The sequence below is a fragment of the Oryx dammah genome, unplaced genomic scaffold, assembly GCF_014754425.2.
Source record: "Oryx dammah isolate SB20612 unplaced genomic scaffold, SCBI_Odam_1.1 HiC_scaffold_26, whole genome shotgun sequence".
Classification (NCBI taxonomy): Eukaryota; Metazoa; Chordata; class Mammalia; order Artiodactyla; family Bovidae; genus Oryx; species Oryx dammah.
The window spans coordinates 24,707,086-24,728,382 of record NW_024070210.1 but is presented as its reverse complement, the minus strand read 5'-3'; positions in this window follow the sequence as shown (position 1 = coordinate 24,728,382).

Below are 21,297 nucleotides of genomic sequence, written 5' to 3'. Positions count from 1 at the left end.
TGAAGAGAGGTGAGGAATATTTACAATATGTGAGAAAAATGGGTGGAAGACAAAAGGGTTGTAAAAAGAGAAATGTTTCTTAGGGCAATGAGTTCCTTTAAAATGTTCAAGAATAACAATTAAAAAAAAAACTTAGATATTTGGAAATTTCCTTTCAGGTGATGTACTGTTTTTTGATCATGATCATGTAACGAGACTGGATCATGGGGGCCCTCTACTTAAGTGAGATTACATTTTTATCCCCATTGGTATCCACATAGAGGCATAAACCCGTGGAGAGTTCACTGTGCTCCAAAGAGACACCATGAGTGAAATGGTGGTTAGACAGGAAGCCACATCGTAAACATTCACACCTTTGAACTATATCCTGTCAAGAGTGGGGAGCCAGTGAAGAATTTCAAACAAGAGTCACAGGATTTGATCTGTGAGCTACAGGTGACAGGAAGTTCATAGAACTGGAGGCAGGGAAACCAGTTAGCAGGTGTTAGTCCTGGTGAGAGATGATGGTAAGGACTGTGCTAAGGCAGGACTTCCCTGGTGGCTCAGACGGTAAAGCGTCTGCCCACAATGCAAGAGACCTGGGTTCGACCCCGGGTTGGGAAGATCCCCTGGAGAAGGAAATGGCACCCCACTCCAGTACTGTTGCCTGGAAAATCCCATGGACAGAGGAGCCTGGTGGGCTACAGTCCATGGGGTAGCAAATAGTCGGACACGACTGAGCGACTTCACTTTCACTTTCAAGGCAGTAGCAGGTGGACAAAGAAAGGAACTAGGTGTGAGGAACATTTAGGTGATAAAATCAATAGAACTTAATGATTTACTACTTCTTTAATGGGACAGGGGACTCGAGGTAGTCTGAAGAAGAGGGAGGAGTAGAGACTGACTCCAGGGGTCCAGCTTTGGTATCTGGGATAGGAGGTCATGACAGTCTTCATGGGTATAAGGAATTCAGAAGGGGAGCAAGTACTGAGCTCTGGTTACAGGCAAGACAGATTAGAAAGCACTTGATCATACTTTGGCCACCTGATGCGAAGAGCTGACTCATTTGAAAAGACCAGATATGCATCCAGCACCAGCTGGGAAAGATTGAAGGCAGAAGGAGAAGGGGATGACAGAGGATGGAATGGTTGGATGGCATCACCGACTCAATGGACATGGGTTTGGGTGGACTCCGGGAGTTAGGGATGGACCAAGGAGGCCTGGTGTGCTGCGGTTCATGGGGTCGCAAAGAGTTGGATACGACTGAGCGACTGAACTGACTGACTGACTGATCATACAGAGATGATGCATGGTCCTTATGATTTTCATTACCTTTGAGTTTCAGCTTTTACAACAGATTTCCCTGAACTTTATAAAGATAAAATATTTGTTTAGCAATTTTTTTTCAACTATGACCGGGTTCTGCCATTCTAGGCACTGTGAATACCCACATCACCCACAGCTCCCAGACTGAATCCTGTGATTCCTTTGTTTGAAATTCTTCACCGGCTCCCCCACTGTTTCTAGAAGAGTTCAAAGGCATGAAATACTTTATGATATGGCTTCCTGTCTAACCACCAGTTCACTCATGGTGCCTGTTTGGACTGCCGTGAACTCTTTGCACATTTGCATCTCTCTCTTTTCCCAGGCTTTTCCCTCACTGCACTGTCATTCCAGCGCCAGCACCCCAGGCCCCTCCCTAGAGGGGTCCCTACTATGTGAGTACTGCACCAGAGCACTTATCACCCAGCCTGGACGCAATTACTTCCCTCTTCATTTTTCCCACTGCACCCCCATAGATAATTCTACCCCTCTATTTGTAATCTTCTGCACTCACTTGTAACCTTCTGCACTTTTGAATGTCTCACCCCTTGAGGTTAAAATCTTCTTAAGGGCAGGACCTTATATGACAGTTTATAATGATTATCATTTTATTGTTATGAATACTATTCATGGCCATTTGTTGGACTCCTAGTTTGTGGAAGAGTCTATGCTCTTTCCAAAACCATGCTGCCTTTTTTTTGGGCCTTTTTTATTACCTATGCCGAGCAGAGTCTGACATATGAGCATTTTTAAACAAAGGAGTAGGCATCCATTTGTTGCAAAACAGTAATAGGGAGTTTGAATTTGGCTTGTGTTACTTTTTTTCTCTGGTAGACATGATGCCTGTAAACTTATATCCTACTTCTGACCCCCAAAAGTGGGTGTTTAGGATTAAATATAGTCAGTGTAACATCTTTTTAAAACATATATATATATGCTCATTTTTATGTGAAAATTTCTGAAACAATAACAGATGATAACAAAAACAGATAAACTGTTTTTCAATGAGAGGAAGGATATACAAATGTGAATATGAACTTTAATCAATTATGCATGCATGCTAAGTCACTTCAGTCACGTCCGACTCTTTGTGACCCTATGGACTGTTAGTCCTCCAGGCTTCTCTGTCCATGAGGTTTCTCCAGGCAAGAATACTGGAGTGGGTTGTCATGCCCTCCTCCAAGGGATCTTCCCAACCCGGGGATCGAAACACATCTCTTATGTCTCCTGAGTTGGCAAGCAGGTTTCTTTGCCACTAATGCCAACTAGGAAGCTCCCAATCAAGTATAATCCATAGTTAAGACATCAGTTTTTCAGTTCAGTCGCTCAGTCATGTCCAACACTTCACGCAAAGAGTTAAGACATACCAACCTAGTAATTATGTCTTCATTTTGTGTGTGTGATTTGACCTCTGAGGTTTGGAGCATTATTGTAAGTTTTTCATGGTGCAATACTTTACTAATTATTGAATCCTATTTATGAATATCTGAAGCTTTATTTTACTATTTTCTCTACTTTCAAGTGTATTTGAAAGTTATTAGTATAAAAAGATGAGAACTTTTTAATGTATCATTGTTTAAGGACCTTTTCTCACAGAAGACTTGACTATAACGCATGGTGGTTTCCTGATGCGTCTCCCAAGCCCTTCCTTTTTCTAATGAGCAACCAGACCACTTTCAGCGACATTGCTCTGGTGCTAGATCAATTGTGACACTTTATGTATTTCATTTGGTGAAATCACTCTTCAACATGTGCAATGAATTCACTCTTGGCTTGATCCGATTTGCCTGGGTGATGTATGCATCAGTGACTCAGGCCTAAGCAGTCACTGAGAGAGGCAATCCTTCTTCCAGGGACAGCCCTGCGCATATGAGATGTGGTCGATGACAGGCATGATGACAGCAAGATTTATCTGCCATATGGGGACATGGTTAGTGCTCTTTTCAGCTCCAGGACAGGCCCCAGACTCAGCAGCAAAGCTGCGAAGTCTGTAGCCTAAAGCAAAGAAAATTTCCCTTAGTCTCTGAAAACCCTCAGCCAGACCTTTGAGTCTGGGAGAATTGCAGCTTGAAACCCAGCAAGGCATTAACCACTCCTGGGGGCAGGAGCAGTGATGAGAGAAACAGCTGTACACAGACATTTGGTAAATCATCAAATGTTTCAAATTCTGGAGGGGACAAAATTGGGTTCAGATAATTTTGTGGAGATTTAGAGAAGAGGGAGAAAACCAACGTGGAACGAAAAATAAGTTTTAGGGTCAGTCAGATATAGATTCTGATACCAGAAAAGCCACTACCAATTTGTGACTTTGGACACTGTTTAAGCAGCCCGAGTCTCCACTGTCTCAGGTCAAAGGTGGTGATAACCTTTTAGAAAAAATGTACGTAAAGAACCAACACAATGCCTGGAAAACAATAAGTTCTCAACAGATGATAGATGTACTATTCTAGGAGATTCTGAACAGTTTGCAGTGTTCCAAGAGGCACACCAGACAGAAAATGTGTTGGCTTTTTAGGTTTTTCTTTTCAGAAAACACTGGAGAGGGCAGGGAAATCATCAGTTATGTGAAGATAGCTGAAGGAGAGATCAGAGAAAGTAGCAGGCACCAATAGGAACAGAGGAAAATATGGACAGCTAAGTTTCTCTTATGTAGATTTCAGTTTTTCAGGACTTACTCCTGGTTTTACAAGACAATGAATTATTAAAATTGAGCCAAAGTCTTTTGAACGTTCAGAATCTCACTGAATGGGTCTGGAAGCTTTTAGCACTGACATGTGCAGTCCCCACAGAGATGTACAAGTGTTGGAACAGCATATTCCTGAACTTGGCCTCAACATCCGTTGTACATAAAAAGCAGCAGAACAGACAGTAGCTTAAGCATTGCTAAACCAAGCCATTTTCCTAAGTTGTACTTCTTTCATCGACCCCATCTCTGTAAAAACTTTACAGTTCATTAATTTTGTGGGATTTCAGGATCCCGAGTCTGTAATTCTTGGTTAGTGCTGTCCCATATGCTCTGGCAGGGAAGACATGCATAAACAGTTTCCCAGCCACACATCAGTACCAGCCCAGAGACTCTGGGCTCAGTCCTAGAGATGCCATTTCAAGTAGGATGTTTAGCATCTGCCCGGTTTATGACCTCCTTGCTTTAATAGGAGAGCTGGTAAAGGCTGTTTGGGAGCATTTTGATGATACTCGTGCTCATTTTCAGCAATAAATTGCAATGGCGTTACAAAAGCAAATGTATCAGACAGTCGGAGTCTATTATGGTATAAGGCCAGCAGCAGCCTGGGAAAATCACAATATATATGGGATGCAAAAAGCTACCTTCAAATATTTTTAAATACACAGGAAATTAGGAATATGGCTATTAAGGTTCCCATAGCCACACTAATTGGGCCACATGATTATCTAACCGTCAGGTTGTGCATGCATGGAGCAGGGTGGATGACTGTCACAAGTAGACCCTAAAGTCAATCAGCCATCTGTAGTGTGCAATTGTCAGCCCTAATGGTCTGACTACACTTCGTGTTTGTGTGGGGACATTTTACATGGCTTATGAATTAGCTCCCAACTTGTGAAATAACCTCACAGTCACATCTCTCCTTGGCTCTCCTTTCCCTAGTTCCTCCCTGGTTCAGGAACCCTCACTGCTTTTTATCCCAATGTGTCAAAAAATTCTCCCTGGCACTAGTCAGTCCTCCAATCAATCTCTCTTACAATGAAAAGCCAAATTAATCTTTCTCAAGTGGTTCTCTGTGCATATTAACCACTGCTCAAAAACCACCAATGGACTTACACTTCTCTTAAAGCAGACACAACACTTTTCCTGGCTAATCTTCTATGTGGCCCTGGCCTTCTGGGCAACCTTCCCCAGCCCCTCAATTGTAATCAATTTTTGTGTCTTCCGTATTTGACATTAAACTCTTGAATAGCAGAGATGGTGCCAGCATATAATAGGTTCTCAATAAATATTTGCTGAATGACTAGATGCATGAATCTGCTCATATACAGTGGCTGGCAATATGAACTATTAAAAATTGTTCTGGAAAGCAATTTTCAAATATCAATGTTCATTAAATTATTCATAATCTTTGACCTTAAAATAATATTTCTGAGAATATATTCTAAAGCAATCATTCAATGGGGAAATGATATTTATATAGTATTGCCTATAATAATAAAATGTCAGAATGAAATTTAAAGCAATAATAAGAGAATGGTTAAGTAAATTAAGGTAAGTCCACTCAAATGACTATTATAAAGTCAATAATTATTTTAAAAACTTGTCACAGGAACATTCTTGTGACCTATTTCTTTTTAAAAAGTGTTGAAAATTGAAACTTTATCTTCTTTTATCCACTTTGCTAGCAGGATGGTTAAAAAATACTTAAAAGTAAAAATGGTAGTATTTTAGAAAATTTCCCTTTTTTTTGGATTCCTGTTAGTTTTACAGTGCAAGTGAAAAGATCACCTTTCTACCTAACAAATGAACACTTCAAAGGCTCCCTATCTGTGGAATAAAATCCAGATCCAACCTAGCATTCCAGACACTGAACATCACTTCTGAACCTGCATTTCTGGGCTGATGTCTTTTTCCTTTACGGCTGTGAACGAACATGTATATAAGCACAGAAATCAAAACTGTGAGGTTCAGTGGTTTCCCCCAAAGTGAACTCGATGTGACCACCACCAAAGTCAGCAGAACCTGCAGAACCCCTTCCCAGGCCCTATCTCTTCTCCCCACAAAGGAAGTCACCATGTTGACTTTTGTTGTAAACATTCCCTTTGTTTCTCTTTAGTTTTGTCACAAAAACCTTATCTCTGAATATCACAGTCACAGTTTGGTTTGAGCTAACTTGGATAGAAACATACTATTGTCCCTAGGTATAACCTGAGGGATTGGTTCCAGGAGCCCCTGCATATAACAAAATCTGTAGATACTTAAGTCTCATGTAAAATGATGGGGTACATATATTTATCAAAAAAACCTGCATACAAATGGACCTGCCTAATTCAAACCCACATTGTTCAAGGGTCAACTGCACTTAAAATTTTCGTATTGTGTGACAGAAACCAACACAACATTATAAAGCAATTAGCCTCCAATTTAAATATACAAACACAAATTTTGGCTTCTTTTCACTCAAAATTATACTGTTACTATTTATCCATGCTGGTGTGTGAGTGTCTGTATGTTGTTCATTTTCTTAATTATTTAGCATTCCATCACATGAATATATATCATTCATTTATCCCTTCTATTGTTGATGGATATTAGTTAAGACTCTTTCCAACTTGAAGTTGTCATAAATAATGCTGCTGTGAATACTTTTATATGCATTCTGTGGTGCTCATGTGTATATGATTCTGTTGCAGATATATCTAGGAGAGGAATTGCTGATCATAAGGCTATGTGTACCTTTAACTTTAGTAGATAATGCCGAATTTTTTTCTGAAATGTTTGTGTTAACTTCCATTCCCAGCAGCAATGTATGAGAATTCAGATTGCTCCATATCCTTGCCAAAACTTGGTATTATCAGTCTCAGGTTTTAGCCTGTTCTACTGAATATGAGGCTTGCTCTCTTTGCAGTTTTAATTTGCACTTTCCATGACTAATTAAACTTTTATATGTTTATTGCTATTTTAATATTATCTTTTAGGAAGTACATGTTTAAATCTCTTCCCCATTTTTCCATGGTGTTATCTGTTATTTTCTCGACACTTTATAGAAGTCATTTATATGTTATGGATACAATTTTTTTTTTTTTTTTTTACTTTACAATTCTGTATTGGTTTTGCCATACATTGACATGAATCCACCACGGGTGTACATGCGTTCCCAAACATGAACCCCCCTCCCACCCCCCTCCCCACAACATCTCTCTGGGTCATCCCCGTGTACCAGCCCCAAGCGTGCCATATCCTGCATCGGACATAGACTGGCAATTCGATTCTTACATGATATTATACATGTTTCAACGCCATTCTCCCAAATCATCTCACCCTCTCCCTCTTCCTCTGAGTCCAAAAGTCCGCTATACACATCTGTGTCTTTTTTGCTGTCCTGCATACAGGGTCATCATTGCCATCTTTCTAAATTCCATATATATGTGTTAGTATACTGTATTGGTGTTTTTCTTTCTGGATTACTTCACTCTGTATAATCGGCTCCAGTTTCATCCATCTCATCAGAACTGATTCAAATGTATTCTTTTTAACGGCTGAGTAATACTTCATTGTGTATATGTACCACAGCTTTCTTATCCATTCATCTGCTGATGGACATCTAGGTTGCTTCCATGTCCTGGCTATTATAAACAGTGCTGCGATGAACACTGGGGTACATGTGTCTCTTTCAATTCTGGTTTCGTCGGTGTGTATGCCCAGCAGTGGGATTGCTGGGTCATAAGGCAGTTCTATTTGCAATTTTTTAAGGAATCTCCACACTGTTCTCCATAGTGGCTGTACTAGTTTGCATTCCCACCAACAGTGTAGGAGGGTTCCCTTCTCTCCACACCCTCTCCAGCATTTATTGCTTGCAGATTTTTGGATCGCAGACATTCTGACTGGTGTGAAGTGGTACCTCATTGTGGTTTTGATTTGCATTTCTCTGATAATGAGTGATGTTGAGCATCTTTTCATGTGTTTGTTAGCCATCCATATGTCTTCTTTGGAGAAATGTCTATTTAGTTCTTTAGCCCATTTTTTGATTGGGTCATTTATTTTTCTGGAATTGAGCTGCAGGAGTTGCTTGTATATTTTTGAGATTAGTTGTTTGTCAGTTGCTTCATTTGCTATTATTTTCTCCCATTTGGAAGGCTGTCTTTTCACTTTGCTTATATTTTCCTTTGTTGCAGAAGCTTTTAATTTTAATTAGGTCCCATTTGTTTATTTTTGCTTTTATTTCCAATATTCTGGGAGGTGGATCATAGAGGATCCTGCTGTGGTTTATGTCGGAGAGTGTTTTGCCTATGTTCTCCTCTAGGAGTTTTATAGTTTCTGGTCTTACATTTAGATCTTTAATCCATTTTGAGTTTATCTTTGTGTGTGGTGTTAGAAAGTGATCTAGTTTCATTCTTTTACAAGTGGTTGACCAGTTTTCCCAGCACCACTTGTTAAAGAGATTTTCTTTACTCCATTGTATATTCTTGCCTCCTTTATCAAAGATAAGGTGTCCATATGTGTGTGGGTTTATCTCTGGGCTTTCTATTTTGTTCCATTGATCTATATTTCTGTCTTTGTGCCAATCCCATACTGTCTTGATGACTGTGGCTTTGTAGTAGAGCCTGAAGTCAGGCAAGTTGATTCCTCCAGTTCCATTCTTCTTTCTCAAGATTGCTTTGGCTATTCGAGGTTTTTTGTATTTCCATACAAATCTTGAAATTATTTGTTCTAGTTCTGTGAAAAATATCGCTGGTAGCTTGATAGGGATTGCATTGAATTTGTAGATTGCTTTGGGTAGTATACTCATTTTCACTATATTGATTCTTCCGATCCATGAACATGGTATATTTCTCCATCTATATGCAGAGAAGGCCTTTGACAAAATTCAACATCCATTTATGATAAAAACTCTCCAGAAAGCAGGAATAGAAGGAACATACCTCAACATAATAAAAGCTATATATGACAAACCCACAGCAAACATTATCCTCAACGGTGAAAAATTGAAAGCATTTCCCCTAAAGTCAGGAACAAGACAAGGGTGCCCACTTTCACCACTACTATTCAACATAGTTCTGGAAGTTTTAGCCACAGCAATCAGAGCAGAAAAAGAAATAAAAGGAATCCAAATTGGAAAAGAAGAAGTAAAACTCTCACTGTTTGCAGATGACATGATCCTCTACATAGAAAACCCTAAAGACTCCACCAGAAAATTACTAGAGCTAATTAATGAATATAGTAAAGTTGCAGGATATAAAATCAACACACAGAAATCCCTTGCATTCCTGTACACTAATAATGAGAAAGTAAAAAAAGAAATTAAGGAAACAATTCCATTCACCATTGCAACAAAAAGAATAAAATACTTAGGAATATATCTACCTAAAGAAACTAAAGACCTATATATAGAAAACTATAAAACACTGATGAAAGAAAACAAATTTTTGTTATATGTTTCAAATATCTTCTCCCACTATATTGCTTGCCTTTTAATTCTCTTAATGGCCTCTTTTGATGAACAGAAGTTTTTAATTCTAATGTAGTCCGACATCATTTTTCCTTTGCGTTCATGCCAAGCCACTTCAGCCATGTCCGACTCTTTGCAACACTATGGACTGTAGCTCGCCAGGCTCCTCTGTCCATGGACTACAGGCCAGAATACTGGAGTGGCTTTCCATGCCTTCATCCAGGGGATCTTCCTGACCCAGGACTGAACCTGCATCTCCCGCGGCTCCTGCATTGCAGTCAGATTCTTTATTGCTGAGACACCTGGAAAGTCCCACTTTTCGGGTATGATTACATTTTTCCTGTCCGGTTTTAAACACCTTTCCCTATCTAGAGGTTCTGTATTATCCTGTACAAGTTTTGTTTTTTGCTCTTGACATTTAGATCTACAATCTACAGCCTGGAATTCATCTGGGGACAGGATGTGTGGTGGGGCTATTTCTTTTCTTTTTTTCACCCATAATGCTCTTTTCCCACCTTTTAGTCCCTACATGCAACCTTTTCTTTCATTCTGCACATTGTGTTCACACCTTCCTCCCCAACTTTGTCTCCCTTTCTGATCACCAGCTCTACCCATCCATCAAGATCTAGCTTGCATGCAATCCTAGCTCCAGTGCTCAGTCCCCAGAATTAATGTCTATGCCCACATCTTCTCTCCACCGGACTCCAAAACCTTGTTTTCAAAATCTCTCAATTATCATCTAACATATTTGTATACTAAAGAGATGTAAAAATGATTATTAATAGTATATCTAATTAAACTTATTAAACAATAAGTTCCCCATGGAAAGCATTGAAATCAAGCAGGATCCTGCGGGGCTCCTGGACATGGAAGCCTTTCTGTGTACCTTGTTTCTTGTTTTTGGGAACAAACTCTAGTCTCCATGACCTTCCCTGAATTCCAAAGGGCAGATTCCAATATTTGCTAATCTGGGAAGGGAGAGGATGCAGAGAGAAGGGAGAAACAGCCAAGAAAAAATAGTATAGCCTTGGGGCAGGGTCCTGGTTCCACCTCCATGGATATACATAATATCTTTGTACTGTTTATGAAAATAACCCACAATAAATGGAAGATGTCATCATCCATTATTCCAGTAAAGAATACCTGAGGCCAGATTAAAGGAATGAGAGAAGCTCCTCAAGAGATTATCTGAGACCAGAATAAAGGATGGTATAATCACTCACCCAAAGCCAGACATCCTGGAATGCGAAGTCAAGTGGGCCTTAGGAAGCATCACTACCAAAGCTAGTGGAGGAGATGGAATTACAGTTGAGCTATTTCAAATCCTAAAAGATGATGCTGTTAACATGCTGCACTCAATATGCCAGCAAATTTGGAAAACTCAGCAGTGGCCACAGGACTGGAAAAGGTCAGTTTTCATTCCAATCCTACTGCACAATTGCACTGATCTCACATGCTAGCAAAGTAATGCTTGAAAGCAAGGCTTCAACAGTATGTGAACCGTGAACTTCCAGATGTTCAAGCTGGATTTACAAAATGCAGAGAAACCAAAAATCAAATTGCCAACATCTGTTGGATCATTGAAAAAGCAGGAGAGTTCTAGAAAAACACCTCCTTCTGCTTTATTGACTACCCCAAAGCCTTTGACAGTGTAGATCACAACAAACTGTGATCTTAAAATTCTTAAAGAGATGGGAATACCAGATCACCTGACCTGCCTGCTGAGAAATCTGTATGCAGGTCAAGAAGCAACAGTTAGAACTGGACATGGAACAACAAATTGGTTCCAAAAAGGGAAAGGAGTACGTCAAGGCTGTATATTGTCATCCTGCTTATTTAACTTATATGCAGAGTATATCATGCAAAATACCAGGCTGGATGAAGCACAAGCTGGAAACAAGATTGCCAGGAGAAATATCAATAGCCTCAGATATGCAGATAACATCACCCTTACAGCAGAAAGTGAAGAAGAACTAAAGAGCCTCCTGATGAAAGTGAAAGAGGAGAGTGAAAATGTTGGCTTAAAACTCAACATTCAGAAAATGAAGATCATGGCATCCGGTCCCATCAGTTCATGGCAAATAGATGGGGAAACAATGTAAACAGTGAAAGACTTTCTTTTCTTGGGCTTCAAAATCACTGCGGATGGTGACTGCAGCCATGAAATTAAAAGCACTTGCTCCTTGGAAGAAAAGTTATGACAAATCTAGACAGTGTATTTAAAAGCAAAGACATCACTTTACTCACTGACTCAATGGATATGAGTTTGAGCAAACTCCAGGAGATAGTGAAGGACAGGGAGGCCTCACAAGCTACAGTTCACAGGGTTGCAAAGAGTCAGACATGACTTTGTGACTGAGCAACAACAATAATCTCCATTCCCTGGTGTCACTCTCATGAATATGTTACTATGTTGCATTATGTGATAACAGGTACTAATTAAGGTTTCTAATCAACTGACCTTAAAATAGGGATATCATCCAGGAATATGGAGTCATTGGATAAGTCCTTCAAATCAGAAAGCCAAAGCAGAAGAGGAAGCATAAAGACTCAACATGCACTGTCACTGGGTTGAAGATGGTGGGGCCACGTGAGGACTGTGGGCTGCCTCTAGGAGCTAAAAGGCAAACAAAAGTGAACCTCAGTCCCGCAACTGCAAGCAATGAATTCTGCCACCAACCTGAATGATCATGGAAGCAGATTCTTTCCCAGAGCCTCCTGAAAAGATCCTGGCAACTGACACCTTGACTTCAACTTTGGGAGACCCTGAACAGAGACCCTAGCCACACCATGCAAGACTTCTGACTTATAGAACTAAGATAACCGAGCAAAGGCTATTCTAGGCTGCTAAACCTGTGGTGATTTGTTACTGCTGCATAAATAGAGAACTGTTATAATGGGAGAATGGAGTTCAGCACAGGGAAAAGGAGGGTAGCAGTCCTGAGTTGGGAGCATACTGGACACACTCTAAGAAGAGCAAGTCAACCAATGGGGTAGGAGTAGAGTGATGGAGAGTGGTCGGAAATGAGTTGAAAAATGCAATTAGGGGTCTATTGTGTGGGGTCTTAAAATTTTACAGGAAATTATTGAAAAGTTTTGATCAGTAGAATGATGGATTAAGTTTTAAAGGATTGTAAAAAGACACCTCTGCTGTCACACAGCAGTAATTCACTGCAAGGATGGATGTAGGAACAGTTAGGAATCTGCTGCAGTAGACAAGCAGAGAGATCATTATGGCTGGGACCAGTTAGTAAAGGCAGATGAGGAAAAGTTGAATACTGAATATATTTTCAAGATACAGCCTACAGGATTTGCTGATGGAGTGGATGGGGATAAGAGAAGGTGAGATGTGGAGATGCTGAGTAGGTTATTGGATGCACAAGTTTGGAAATGATACGAGGATCCGACAGCAGATAGATGCTATTGAAGCCCCAGTAGTGGAGGAGATTTCCCACAGAGTGAATGTAATTAGGAAAAAGGACTTTACTCTGTTAACAGGCAATATTGAGAGATCTGGAAGAGGCAGAGTGAGTAAATGAGATGTTAGGAGAAACAGAAGGGTGGAGTTCCAGAAGCCAAAGGTTGCGAGGAGCAGGGAGTGGACCAGAAGACCAGAGCTGAGAGTGAACAACTGGGTGTGCAGCAAGGAGAGCACTGGTGGGCTTAATGAGGCTGCTTTTGTGGAGTGGTTGAGTGATGTGGAGAGGACCGGAAGAAGCAGAGACTGCGAGTACAGACTCCTCTTGTTGAGTAATTATACTGCAAAGGGAAGCAGAGGAATGAGGCTATAGCCAAAGAGAAATGCAGGGTCAAGAGAGAAGGCAATTTTTCCTAAGCTGGGAGCTATTACAGCATGTGTTTGATGTTAATGGGAATGACCTAGCAGAGAGCAGGGATTCGTGCAGGAGGGGAAATGCCAGAACAGGGATCCAGGGCCCTGGAGAGGAGGCAGAACAAACAAGTGCAGAGGTCAACAGCTGGGAACACACATCAGGTGTGTGTGGATGTGTTCATGGAGGTAATTGTAACTACTGGAACAGGTGCACAGCACTGGACTCGTGACAGAGACACCCCTCTGATGCGGCACGGGAGGCTCAGTCCTATCTCACATGCAAGGACAGAGGTTAAGTAACTCGCCTCTGGTCATCCATCAGTAGGGTCAGAGTCAGATGGTAGGTCCTTGAGACGAACTCAGAGAGACAACCATTTGGAAGCTTTGATGAATTGGTTTTCTCAGCCCTGGGCATGATTTCTGCTTAGAATAATTATAGATGACCTGGAGCAAGTCAGGCCTGCATGGTGGATAGAGCTGAGAAAAATCAGGAAGAAAAAGATCTTGTAGCTTTGTGAACAGAGGAAGTAAGAGTCAACGTATATTAACTAAGTTGAGTAAGGTATGTTTAAAAAAAATAGACGAAAACTAGGAACAAAAAGCTAGAAAATTCTAATAGAGACAACATTTTATACCTGAACATAATTTACAAGGTTTGTGCTCAGAAATCTCACCCTCTATAAAAAAGCCACTTTGTTTGTACCCCAAATGTTACCTGGATCACATCACAGTGGTTCCAAGGCCTCACTCATACTGAAACTTGGCTACTATCACTATTTTTATCATGGGATATACATCAATGTGCTAACAAAGGTCCATATAGTCAAAGCTCTGGTTTTTCTGTAGTCATGCATGGATGTGAGAATTATACCATAAAGAAGGCTGATGCATTTGAACTGTGGTGCTGGAGAAGGTTCTTGAGAGTCCCTTGGATAGCAAGATCAAACCAGTCAATCCTAAGGGAAACCAACCCTGAATATTCACAGAAAGGACTAATGCTGAAGCTGAAGCTCCAATACTTAGGCCACCTGATGCAAAGAGCTGACTCATTTGAAAAGACCCTGATATAGGGAAAGATTAAAGGCAAGAGGAGAAGAGTACAGTAGAGGATGAGATTGTTAGCATCTTCGACTCAGTGGACATGAATCTGAACAAACTCTGGGAGCCAGTGAAGGACAGAGATGCCTGGCATGCCGCAGTCCATGGGGTCTCAAAGAGTTGGACATGACTGCCCAGAGAGCAGTCTGTCAGCTTCAGAATCCCTGGCTTCTGCTTGCTCTTTTCGGGATCCTGTGCCTGAAAATAGGCTGCCTGTTCATAGAAAAAACTCTGCTGTGTTTCTCCCCAAAGCCCTTGCTGCCCATGTTCATCACAGCTTGCCCTGTCTGGGCCACGGACTGACTTCTCTGCCTGGCTTGAGTGACCAGCTCAGGTAGAGTTCTATGCAGAGCAGGGAGAATATCCTACTTTCCAACCTGGGACACATTTTATTTCCAGATGTGGGACCCAGAGCCTTGGTGGTCCCTGAACCCTTCTGTGAGGCCCTGACCTCACCCCTGCCCCAGTCGGCCACAGTGTTGACCATTTTCAACCTTAAGGGAGTCAAGTTCAAAGGGATGGACAAGGAGTGGACACGACACCATTCCTACCGCTTCTCCCTCTTTCCTTTGCATGCCTGCTCCCAATCCAAACCTCTCCTTTCTCTCCCTTTAAATCAAGGTGGCCAATAGCTGGGGAAGAAGTTGAGGCACTCTGCATGCCAACAATGTCTGTGCCCTAGAGCAGCCGCTAGCTCCCACATTCTTTCTCCCCTGGCTATCCAAGGGTGGATTGGCTGCAGGTACCTTATCAGAGGGAGAAAATGAAGAAAACAGGAAAAGATGATGGTTGGTGAAGAACATCTCACCAACCTCTTTAAGCTCTGTGAGTGGTTGGGGGTTCCCTGGGTCTGTTTGCTTAGAACTGGTGAGCAAAGGAAAACAGGTTCTGGCTGGGTTCTGTGCATCTTACAAGTGAGAAGATGCTAAAACTGACTTCCTTTTAGGCTGTAAGCTCCGACAGGCAAGGACCATGTTTTAGCCTGACCTAGCGGAAAGCCATAAAACAGACGGATGTAAATTGTGTGCAACGCAAGGCGAGGAACGTGTCTGATACTTTGCTTGTTATTTCCACAGGGTCTGAAGAGTGCTCACATACACTAAAGGCTTATCATATGCCTACAGACTAGTCGTCATTGGGAAACAGCTGGAATATCAGGCCAAGAGCACAGGAGTGGGAAACAGAGGAGCTTCCAGTCCCAGCTTTGCTCTGTCGCCCTGAGAAAATCCCTCCACCTGTCTAAGCCGCACGTTCACATGTGTAGATAAGGACACCAGCACTCCCCAGGGCGGTGTGAGGTCAGACGAAACAATGTGCATGAAATTTCTGGGTACAGTAAACTTGATGCACTGGACAAAGGAAAAACATATCTACTCTGCTTTTCCCTCTCTCCTGGGCTTCCCTGGTGGCTCAGACGGTAAAGAATTGCCTGCAATGTGGGAGACCTGGGTTCAATCCCTGGGGTGGGAAGATCCCCTGGATGAGGGCATGGCAACCCACTCCAGTATTCTTGCCTGGAAAATCCCCACAGACAGAGGAGCCTGGTGGGCTACAGTCCATGGGGTCACAAAGAATCGGACATGACTGAAGTGACTCAACACAACATTCCCCTCTCTCCCGCCACAGTGCACAGAAGGCACATTTTAGGAAACCTTGGAATTGATGAGCCAGCATCTTCCAACCAGTGGGGATAGGCCTACGATTTCAAGGCTGTCAGCACAACCACAAAGGGAAACACAGAAAGAGGAGACTACATCCATGTAGTCTGGGAGACAGACAGGAGGGCACTAAAAAAAAGAAAAACTCAGGATCCCAGACAGAAAACTTACCCTCAGGTCCAGGCCACTCAGCTGCTTCTGCAAATTCCCTGAGTCAGAATCAAGTGTGCAGCAAGTTAGGGGAACAAAAGGCTTTATTTAAGGAGATACAGGCAGTTTTTACTTTTCCTGCAACCAGATATGTTAGAAATAAAGCCTCATCTGGGATCTCCCTAAAGCTAATGAGACTGAGCTGATAGTTCATTGACTTGCTTTGCAGAATTTATTTTATGAGTGTCTCTAATCCACATGGCCCCTCTTTCCTTTGAGACTCAACCAAGGGCAACTCCAGAAATCCCATCGGCTTATTTATACTTACCATGTCGCCTCAGACACAGGGTGTGCCCAATAAACATAATTATTATTGCATTCTGAGAAAGCAAACACTGTTTTAGGGATGACTAATCCACACGAGCATTCACGTGCATGCATGTCACACATTTGTGTCTGTGTCGAATGCTCAAGTTAGAATGATAAATTTCCCCCAGTTATTGAGCTTCCTGATCAGTCTATCATTCAGATGAATTTCACATAAGAAGGTTATCCCTTATCATAAATCAAAAAGATTTCCCCATTGGCCCAGGAGAGGATAAGAAAGACGTTGGACCACTGCTCTTTTCCAAGACCATGTCCCCAGGCAAGGGCCAGACCTCAGAGGCGACATCTATCTGCATGCCACACTCAGGAAAAGGGACCCTGGTGCTAGGCTTCCAGTCACATGAAGATTCTGATGGCTCAGCATGGTGTGGGAGGTGTGGGAGATGGGACTGAAGGGACAGTGGAGACATCAGAACTGACTGAGCATGTGCAGAGATGACCAGTGCCATCCCCAGCACTCCACCCAACTTGGGGCAAAGAGCTTCAAGATCGACTGAGGTTATACTTCCTCCCAGCTCAGTGAAATAGAAACTCACGGTCAAATAAGTTAAGTTAGAGATTCTAAAAGTAGGATTTATACACTCTGAGTTTATGGATAAGATTCATATCTATTCCAATGGAGAAATGATGTATTACCAGATGAACACAGTTTGCTAGATAAATCTTTTCAAAATTCAGTGTCCATGGGGAAAAAAGTCAAAGTGGTTGGGGTGCAGGGGTTTCTTGGTGGTGAAGACACTGAAAATCAAGTCTCAGCCATAATCTGAGCACAAGGCGCTTTCTCCTCACTGCCCTTCCCTGAAGGTTCCTGCACTCCCAGGGGAGAACCAAACGGCACCCTGCTTCTAGGGTTTAGGGGGTTAGGCTGGCTTGCTTTGCCTCAGACTATCTTTATATTCATCACTCCCTGGAAAAGCAATCTCAAAAGAGTGTGTCCAACTGGAAAGATGGGATAAATGGGTTGGCATGCTTAGCCAGGATCTTTGGACTGTAAGAACAGAGACCCTGTCAGGTGAGTTTACGTCATGGGAGTCTGTCATAAGGATGTGCATGCAAACAAGAGCTGCCATGAAGCCCAGAAACAGCTGCATACCAGGTTGCGAGGGAATTCAGAAAGCTAGTTCAGACCTTCTTTTTGCTGAGGAATTTCGTTATCTTCACTCAGAATTCCACCTTTAACACTGATGCAGGTCCTCTCCATCTCTGCCTCTGCTTCTCCGGTGAACCAAGTCAGCCTCTACCCTAGCGACTCTTAGCTACCTCCTAACTTGCGTGCTCATGGTTATCACATACTCCTGGACTCCTCTACAGCATATCTATATTCTACCTTCTCTTAGTGTGCGGTCCCATGTCTGTTCCTCCTACCAACTAATCAACCCTCTCTAATTCTAGTCCAAATTTCTAAGGAAGACATGATGTCCTAGGTTGGCAGAGTTTTCATGTCACGTGATGCCATAGGCTTCAGGTACCCAGCCTATGGATTTCTCATCTATACATCAGAAACCTGCTACTTAGTCTATTGGTTTAAGCTGTGGCAGTGAGGTTCCACTGAATGGGGAATCCAGCCAGTCCTTCCTTGATTAGAAAGCAGTGCATGAAAATCTCTTCATATGAGGCTGTGGTGTGCCTGCATGCATGCTCAGTTCACTTTTAGCCTATTGGAACAATTAGGAAGTCAGAGATCATTTGTCAATTAGCTGATCATACTGTTGCATATCTCTTGCCTTGTGTTAAATAAATAACTTTTAAACCTCTATTTCACAGGAGTTCACCCTCTCCATTTTAAGGAAAAAGATCATCAGGGCTTCCCAGGTGGTGCTAGTGGTAATGAACCCGCCTGCCAGTGCAGGAGACATAAGAGATGGGGGTTCGATCCCTGGGTTGGGAAGATCCCCTGGAGGAGGGCATAGAAACCCACTCCAGTATTCTTGCCTGGAAAAATCCCATGGACAGAAAAGCCTGGTGGGCTACAGTCCATAGGGTCACTCAGAGTTGACACAACTGAAGCAACTTAGCACATACTACACACAGAGATATTTGACCCAATTACTACTTTAAAGTGGAAAATATCACTGAACATGGGCTTAGATGCCTGACAAGAGTCCCAGTTTAAGGGGCCTCCTACAGCGGGTTTTTCAGTTTCTGCAGGAGGGCACAGCAGTTCTCCCTGAATGGGGAAATATTTTTCTCCCATAACCAAAGTCTCATGTTTCTAAGACAGTTAGGAAAAAATATCTTGCCTAAGAAAGACCAACCTGCTACTCATTTAATTCCAATATCTCCTTGGTCAGCAAGCAGAACACTGAGCTGGGTCTGAAGGTGCCACGTGCCTTCTACAGGACCTGAGTTCCAAGCATACATCCTCTGGCATCGAATCTAAGGTGATGACCCAGCAGAAAAAGTCGATTTGGTCACCGGAGGCCTAGACGGTGCCTCTGTGGTCTCCTGGGTCCCAGGGAGGGAGTTGCTGCCTCCAGCCCCCAGTTCCCTCCAAGTGCTACTCGAGTTGAGCAGGGGGAGGCCACTGCAATCAAATAGGCTGGCGGAATGAGCACACTTGTGCTTGGGGGTGCATCTGGAAATTGGCCTTCCCTAACTCTTCAAGGACATTTCTCCAGCAGTTTTATGATTACTGAAGACAATCAGGGCAGTTGGAAAGCTGGACTATTTATACCCTCTCCTCTCTTTGGGCCTCAAGCACCAAAAACAGTTTAAGTCAGTGCCCTAGAGCGTCCCTCCCCTTTAGAGAAAAGGTTTAGTCATCCAAAGGCACTATATTTCTGTACTCATTAATTTTTAAAATATCCCCCAGTCAATATTCTTACCAATGAACATGATTATTTCCTGCTTAGTGATAGGTTGAAGATATGACAACAGTTTCTACCACCTTCTGTTTTCTATCAGGAATAAAAAATAGCATTCAACTATTCACAGTATCTATCGCAGTCAGTGTGATTTTAAATAATGGAGAGAAACACCTACTTTCTTTTTTTTAGTTTTGGCTGTGCTGGGTCTTCGGGGCTGTGCAGGCTTTTTCAAGTTGTGGCGAGTGGGGGCTACTCCTAGTTGCGGAGCACAGGCCATTGTGGTGGCTTCTCTTGCTGCAGATATGGGCTCTAGGGGTGTGGGCATCAGTAGTTCTGGCTCCTGGGCTCTAGAACACAGCTTCAGTAGTTGTGCACAGGCTTAGTTGCTCTGCGGCATATGGGAGCTTCACAGACCAGGGGTCAGACCAGGGGTCAAACCTGTGTCTCCTGCTGGGAGGTGGATTCTTTACCGCTGAGCCACCAAGGAGCCCTAAACATCTATTTTTTGTTGCTGTTGTTCCATCGTCTTTTGGTAGTATTTCCTGATCACCACCTATCACTATAATTTGGAAGACTACTCCTAATTTACTGTCCCTATCTCTCTTCTATTCTTATCTATTCATCTATTGTATATTTTCTTTTACATGATTAATAATAAGCATAAATGCTATCCCATAATTTTAATTATGTCTTTCACACTTTGTTTATTGGTTGAGTCTAAAAATGAATAAGCCAATAAATATCATTTTTGTCATAATTACTATGTAAATATTATTCACCACCGAAGCAAATGGTATTATATAATTAATTTTCCTTCTGTACAGGTAAGATGCCATAATCCCTAGGATATCTGGAGAAGAATGTCGCTAGTGTCAAGGTCAAATAGATTATCTATCCAGATACTCAACCAATGCTCCAGTCATCTCACAGTGTAGTAAACTTTCTATGAGACTCATGACTCTGGTATAAAATGACCTGGTGTTTCCCAAGATTTCTAATTGGGTTTCTTCCACTCAGTGATAGGGTTGCATGAGATTCCCATTTTACCCAGGGGCCTTACTCAAGGACCTTCCCTCCTTGTGGACTGATTATTCTACACGCTTGGTGTATACTTCCAATGCTAGGACTTTTCTTCACCACACTATTGGGTTAGAGCCACTTTTCCTTAATCATGGCTTTCTTTCCCCCAGTTTTTACTAGACTAACTCTCTTATTCTGCCAAGTAAATATCCTATATGCCTAAAAATGTATTTTACCTTCCCACTTGATTGACTGTTTGGCAGATACTGAATTCTAGATCAGGCTAAATCCAGTTCAAAATAATTTTCCCTAAGAATTTTGTGGCATTGCTCCATGAACTTCTATCAGCTAATGTTGCTGCTTTCAACTGATTTTTGATACAACGCAGTCTTCTTGATTTGTCGGTTTGTTTCACTCTGAAAGCTTTTAGGGTCTTCACTTTATCCTGACCTTTCTGAGTATGATTAGATGACTCTTAAATGCTGTTTTGTTTCTTTTTTTCCCACACTGTTCAACATTTGAAGAGCCTTGTCAAATTAAAGACTCGTACCTTTCATCTGCTGTTATTAATTCCCTCACAATTAAAACAAAATCAAACCTATATTGTATAGTCTAAATTCTGTAACTACCATTAGTCATATATTAAACCTATATTGATTATTTTTTCATGTTCTTTTTTTTTCTCATGTTTTCCAACTATCCTTTTGCTTTATCGCATGGAAGTTAGCTTTGACTTTACTATCAAAATCTGCTATTGATTAAAAATTTTTAACATAATTTTTTATTACACAAGTTAATTCTTTGACAATGCATTTATTACATCATTCTGTTCTCGTCTTGAATACAATGTCTTCTCAATTTTCTGTGAGGACATATTCAGATTTTCTTTTTTTAGTTATCTTTTGTTT